The sequence below is a fragment of the Balaenoptera acutorostrata genome, chromosome 1, assembly GCF_949987535.1.
Source record: "Balaenoptera acutorostrata chromosome 1, mBalAcu1.1, whole genome shotgun sequence".
Taxonomy (NCBI): Eukaryota; Metazoa; Chordata; class Mammalia; order Artiodactyla; family Balaenopteridae; genus Balaenoptera; species Balaenoptera acutorostrata.
The window spans coordinates 8,516,713-8,523,122 of NC_080064.1; the positions used below are offsets into that span (position 1 = coordinate 8,516,713).

At 56.7% G+C, this 6,410-nt stretch overlaps 1 long non-coding RNA gene across 1 annotated transcript; it reads left to right on the forward strand.

Annotated features, from left to right (window-relative positions):
- Positions 1–692: 692 nt before the first annotated feature.
- Positions 693–2,990, forward strand: LOC103007020 (uncharacterized). The gene is made up of 3 exons (XR_449963.2): positions 693–767; positions 1,895–2,080; positions 2,872–2,990. It is a non-coding gene; the product is annotated as an uncharacterized LOC103007020 (long non-coding RNA).
- The last annotated feature ends 3,420 nt before the right edge of the window (positions 2,991–6,410 follow it).

A 6,410-nucleotide genomic window follows, 5' to 3' on the forward strand; every position in this document is an offset into this window, starting at 1 on the left:
CGTGTGCAGCCTGGGGAGCCTGATGGGCAGGGCAGGTGGGGATGCAGGCTGGAGGGTGGAGGGAGAGAACAGGTTTAAGTTTGAGTATAAGAGTCACAACCCACCTGAGCCTCAGTTTCCTCCATCTGTAAAGCGCTGCGCGATGCCTGACTCCCACGCGGGAAAGTTGGAGCAGAGAGAACGAACAGGGGTGGGAGCCCTGGGGTAGGGGAGGGAGGCATGGGGAGTACAGAAATCACCTGGGAGGCGCGAGTGTTCTCACTCCACTTGTCCAGGTGGAGGTAATGGAGGGGACGGACGCAGGGTGGGCAGGGGGAGGGCAGAACCCAGAGCTGCAGGGCAGGAGGCTGTGACCCCGTTCTGCTGCTCCCCTGCTGTGTGTCCATGGGCTTGTCCCCTGACCCCCACGAGCTCTCATTTCCTCCAGGGGGGCCCCCTGGCGCTGGTGCCCTTGGAAAAGGGGCAAGGCCCAAGGCCTGTTCCCAGGAAAGGGAGAGCCTCAGCCCAGGCTCAGTGGGGCTCTGGGGAAAGTTGGATTGGACCTGCCCACCCACCGGCTGGGCAGCCAGGAGCCGGGCTTCCTCTGTCTTCATCAGAGCTTGGGGTTGAAGGTGGGGCTCCAGAGGTCCCCTCCCTTCCAATCCCACACCCTCTCCTGTACCTCCGGCAGGGCCCTGCGTCTCCCACGGCTCTGGGGTCCTCCCTCCTTACACACACCTCCCAGGCTGGCAATTCCACCGGGAGCCAGGAGAAGCAGCGACTTCAAGGTCAGTGGGGATGAGCTCATGGGCGGTGGAAAGATGGGGCTGAGATACCCCCATCACCCTCACGGGGACAAGGGCCAGAGAGGGCTGCATCTGAAGCCCTGTGACCCTGGGCTGCAGGGAAGTGGCGGGGAAGCAGGAGAACTCAGCCCCTTCCCCCAGCCAGGAGCCCTGGGCCTCTGCTCATATATCTGTCCCTGGATAATGTATATCCAGCTTATGGAAAATATTCATAATGCTCCTTACACCAAACTGGCCCCCTTCCATAGTGCGTGATCTAAAATTAAATCCATTTCAAATATACAGTAGATCGAGTCAAGCTAATATAAATGAAACATGATTAATAGGCAGAACGCTGTTTTCCTTCGCAGGGACGGGGCGGCAGGGCTGGGGGCCACTCTTCCTCTCCCTCCCCACAGCCCCCGGATCCCCAAAGGCCTCCACGCCCCCGTCCTCATCCCAAACTCCCCTCCTCCTGAAACTGAAATGTGAACCAACCCTGGAATTTGCCCAAATGGTGCCAGGCCATTAGAGCAAAGCGGTTAAGAGAGTGTGGTCTTTGGCGTCAGGACAAAGCCAAGCCCTTGAGCAGGTGACTCCGCCTCTCTGAGCCTCAGTTTCCTCATCTATACAATGGGATATTAACAGCCCCTGCCTTGCTGGGTTGTGGTCAGTGAGATGATAAGCTGGTAAAGCTCAGAAGTAGCCAGCATCCCCGTAAAGACAGCAAGCGTCGTTAGGTTGCCCCCAGAGGTCTGCTCTGTTGGCCCCCATGGGAGTCGGGATCTGTATGCCCCACCGGCGGGGTTCTGCCGATCAGCCGGCAGAACAAGGGCCAGCCAGAATTCCTGCCATTGCAGGGATACGCTGGGTGGGTTATTTTTAGTTCGTTGGCAAGTGACTGTTACTGACCAAATGTTCCCACCACTGGGGACAGACTCTGCTAAGAGGGCACTTGTGTGCTGAGCTCAGGGTGGGGAGGGGTGTTTGTGGCCCGTCCCCAGGGGCTCCACGCGTGTCCCCCTTGCACACACATTTGGACACAGTTTCCGTGGCCACTGGCGGAGAGCAGAAGGGCCTGGGTGGAGCAGGGCAGCACGTATGCCTGGCCTTTCTCTCTTTTCACTAAGGACGCTCCTCAGCGTGGAACGAGAGGCAATGTCACCCTTGGAGAGGAGTGGAGCTCTCAGCCTGCTGGCCAGCACGCCGTATCCGTCCCTCCAGGAAAGACCCGGGTTTCCACGGGCCGAGTGTGTATGTGCACGCGTGTCACCTGCGTGTCTGGTCATCGCCTTCTGGGCGGTGTCCTGCTCCAGGTATGGGTGCCCTTTCCTACCTGCCTGGACCCCCACTATCAGTATTCCTGGGTCTCTCAGATCCACACCACAACCCCCATTGCAGGTGATCTTCTGAACTTCCTTGTGTTCCAAAGGGGAACCCCGCCTTCTGTACAAGCCCCTGCGTCCTGGGGTGTTTTCATCCATCCAACGGGATAGCGGGCCAGTGCTGGTCCTTTCTTTTTCTCCCCGAGGGGTGGGAAGCAGGCAAGCCCTACAGCGTGGGAGGGGGTGCCGCTGACTCTTTCCTTGTCATTGGCCATTTGCTGCCTGCTTCACCAGGCGTGTTTTGAGCATGTTTGCATAAAGTGGATGCAGGCTGCAATTCCGTGATGAATTCTATGAATACTAATCCGCTACTACCCTTGACCTTGGGGTCACCGAAAGATCAAAACCAAACCATTTAATATTTTCCTTTTGCAGATCAATAGAAGCATAAATTCCCCCTCAATGACAAGTATAATTTCAAACAGATCTATAGAAGGCATGCGTGCATTTCCAGCCACAGACACTCGCTGCCTGCCTGGCCTTTTGGGGAGCAGACGAGGAGTTTCTTGCCTTTTCTACCGTTGAATTTCTTTTTGCCTTTTTTTATGGCTCTGAAATGCTATTTTCAGCAGCTGCTGTCATATAAATATCTCTTGTTTTTCTTCTCCTCTTTCCCTCCTGGTGAAAAGGGCAGGGGACCTATTGAAAATTCTGCTTTATCTCTTTCAGTCGGGTTCAAGTACAGGTCGAATAATCGATCCCTCCTCCTTTTCTTTTTTAAGTTTCCTGTCGTTCTTTTGGCCGGATCAGCAGCGGAGAGAAATCAGGAGGGCAGCTCTCTTATGCAGATCCTCTCAGAGGTCTATATTGCTGGGTTTGTGTGCGCGTTTGCGCGTGCACATGTGCGAGCTGCCATTGGGTGTGCGTGGGGGGCGGGTGAGTGTATGAGTGTGTGTGTGTGTGTGTGTGTGTGTGTGTACCTTTGTGTACATGACCATAAAAGCTCATGCTAGTTCAAACTCTCACCCAGAACTTGAGGAGGGAGGAAATAGAAAATCATCAAAGAGAAAAAGTGGAGGGCTGGAGCGGGCATTGTTAACCCCTGCAGCTCCCAGGCAGAGCCGGGTCGGGCCTGGGAACGTCTCCCAGCTGGCTTGCCACGCGTGCGCCTCGTGAAAAAGAGCTTCTGAGTCATTTTATGAATACAACTCCGAGAAGGGAGAAAAGATGCAAAAAGAAGACGGGGCAAAAACCAGACCAAACCAAAACAAAACTGGAGGCGGAGGGGAAAAAAGCAAAAGAAAAGGAGAATTAAACCATTAATCTGCCCAGATTTTCCACTTCACAGAGTAATCAGTTTGGAAGTGACTGAAATAAAGTGCAAGCCACGACTGCCACCACCTCCTCTCTCCAGTCCACGTTTCTTATTTACAGAAAAATGGGGAGTCAGGAAGGCAGCCTCCCTGCCCCCCCCCACAAAGGCCCCCAGTGTCCCGCTCCAGAGAGGGACGAGGACCCCAGCCCTCAGCCGCAGCTGCGCGGTGCTGTGACACCCGGGCAACGGCTGCCCTGAGCTGGAGGTGCAAAGCCAAGATGATTTAATTTATAGAAAGGACAAGGATGTCGTGTAGCAGATTTAATCATCGGAGAGTTTAAAAAAAAATAAGGACCGGGCTAATGTCGTAATTTACATTTCAGGATAATAAAGAGAGAAAGGCAGAAAAGGAAGGGCCCGTAAGCCTGCAAGAGGCAGTTAGGGGGGGAGGCCAACCAGGGGGCTGAGGGAGCCCAATAGATTTGCCTGAAACACCAATAAATTTAAAAACAAACCCAGAAAGCTAAAGACAGCCCCTGGAAAGTGCTGGGAAAATGGACCATCGATTTTAGACTTGATCTGCATCTTGTATTTTAATAATGCTCTCTCTGTCTTTCCTTTTCTCTCTCTCCCTCTCTCCCTCTCTCGCTCTCTCTCTCTTTTGCAAAATATAAAAGCTGATCTGATAAATATTAATTTGAACCATCATAATGTATTTGAAAATTCCAGCTAAAATGTCACCACATGGAACATTAATGTAATATTTCAAGGCCCTGAGAGCAATACTCATATTGATTGCATTTATTTCACTCTAGGGAGGAGAGATAATTCTTCAATGTGGGACACATCTGGGAGCCAAGGAGGCAGGGGCTGAGGGGAGAAACGCGAAATTATATATGGTCATAAAAAATACAAAACAGAAGATCCTCCCCAAACTCTCCCCTCTCCCGTGGCGCCCCACACCCTAACTTGGCTTTTTAATTTCTCAGCGTGGCGTGGGGCACGGAAGGCAGAAGCTCGTGTGCCTCTGGGGCCGGGGTTGCCGAGATTCAGCCTCCTCTCCTTGGGCCTCACCACGTGGGCCCTGCCTCCAGGCATTGGCTGCCTCCCAACATGGGGCATCGGGGCCCAGCTGGGGATGGACAGACAGAGGGACTGGCCCAGCTGGGGCCCCCCCAGAGGTGTGGGGTGAAAGTCTGTGAATGCACAAGGGCTGTGGGGTCCTGGGAGGGGGGCGGAGAGAAAGAGAAGAGGAGAGGAGGGGAAAGGAGGGGAGGGGAGAGGAGGGAGGAAGAGGGAGACAGAGAGAAAGGCAAGAAAGAAGAGAGGAAAGATACCAAAACAGAGAAAGAGGAAAGAGGGAAGGAGGGAGACAGAGAGGTGTGAGTGAGAAAGGAGGGAGAGAGGGGAGAGGAGACAAGGAAGGGAGGAAAGGAGGGGAAGAGTGAGTGGGGAGGGGAGGGGGCGAGGGGAGGCGGAAGGGGGCGCCGGCCGACTGGAGTCCCAGTTCCTCTCACTGTCATTAAGGATATTGATGTGCTCAGGCGTCAACCAGTCTTTGCACAAGTGAAAGGAAATCCGATGCTGGTGATGACCCGGAGCCCACGCCCTCCATGCCCCCTGCCGGCCTGGAGCAGAGACCTGGGAGGCCTGGGGGGAGGGGTGTGGAGTGGTGAGACCCCCATACAGGGCTGAGATGCCAAGGCTCCGTGACTCTAAGCTTCCCCAGCCCAGGCCCTGCGCCGGGGTAGGGAGGGCACCCCTGGCACCCGCTCCCTTCAACACCCATGCCCACGGCTCCAGGGCTGGCTGCCTGGCCTCCTGCCTCCCCCTGGGCTGGTACCTGCAGCCCAGATGCAGGCTGAGCAGGGGTGCCCCCTGACTGAGCCCTCAGCCGGAACTGGAGCCTCACCTTCCTCCTTGCTTCTTGGAGTGTGTGGGGGGTTGACCCTTATAGCACCCCTAGGAGGCCAGGGGCGGGGCAAGGAGAGGCCCCGGAGGCCCAGGGACTGGCCAAGGTCAGGCGCCTCCTTGCCGTTCTTCAGATCTCTGCACAAAGGTCACCTTCTCACAGAAGCCCTCCCTGGCCACCTAGACAGCCACTGACACACACTCCCTATCACGCCTGCGTGTTTTAAGCAGAGCACTTGTCAGTAACTGGGATTATCTTAATTTGCGTTTACGTGCTTTTTATCTCTCTTCCCCCGACTTGGAGATTAAGTTTTTAAGGATAGGGACCTTGCCTGCCCCGTCCACCTTTATATCCCCTACACCAGGCACAGAGCAGATGCTCCTAGGCGTTAGCTGACTTGATGGAAGGATGGATGGACGGTCGGAGCGACAGACGCTAAAGGCTCTGCCCTTAGGCTCACCACCCCATCCCGGCCTGATCCCCCTTTGAGCCGTGTGACCCAGCATCGCCCCCACCCCCCGGACCCCTCCCAGCCCCAGCGCCCGCTGCCTGCCGCCAAGGCTGCGCACCCCCGCCTCCCCTGAGCCGTCACTCGCGGAGCTGCCACAATATTGTGAAGGCTACGCGCTCCCGCTCCTCCGCGGAGCCCGCAGCCTGCGCCGGGAAAGCGAGGGAGGCGGCGGGCGGGCGGCTCGGCGATGAATAATGCATGACCAAGGCGCCCCCTACCGGCGGCCGCGGGCTCCGCGGGGACACGGCCCCGTCGCGCCCCGGACCTCGCCGGGACCAGGTGGACGCGGCAGATCTCACTTCCCCGCCCAGGGCATCCAGGGAGGGAGCTTCCCTCCCTGTCCTGCCTCCGGGATCCAGCCGCCTAGTCCTCATCCTCGTCAGGGCACCCTCCCTCCCTCCCTCCATGTCTGGGGAGCAGCTTCCACCCACCCCAAGACGGAGGGCCACTTTTGGGGGCGTTTGGGGCGGTCGGGGAGGCTGCACAGAGCCTGGGGCAGGCCTGCGTGGTCTCTTAGGGATCCGATCCCCGGGTGGAGGTGGGATGGAGAAGCCCACTCCCTCTCACCCCAGGGCTTCTGCAC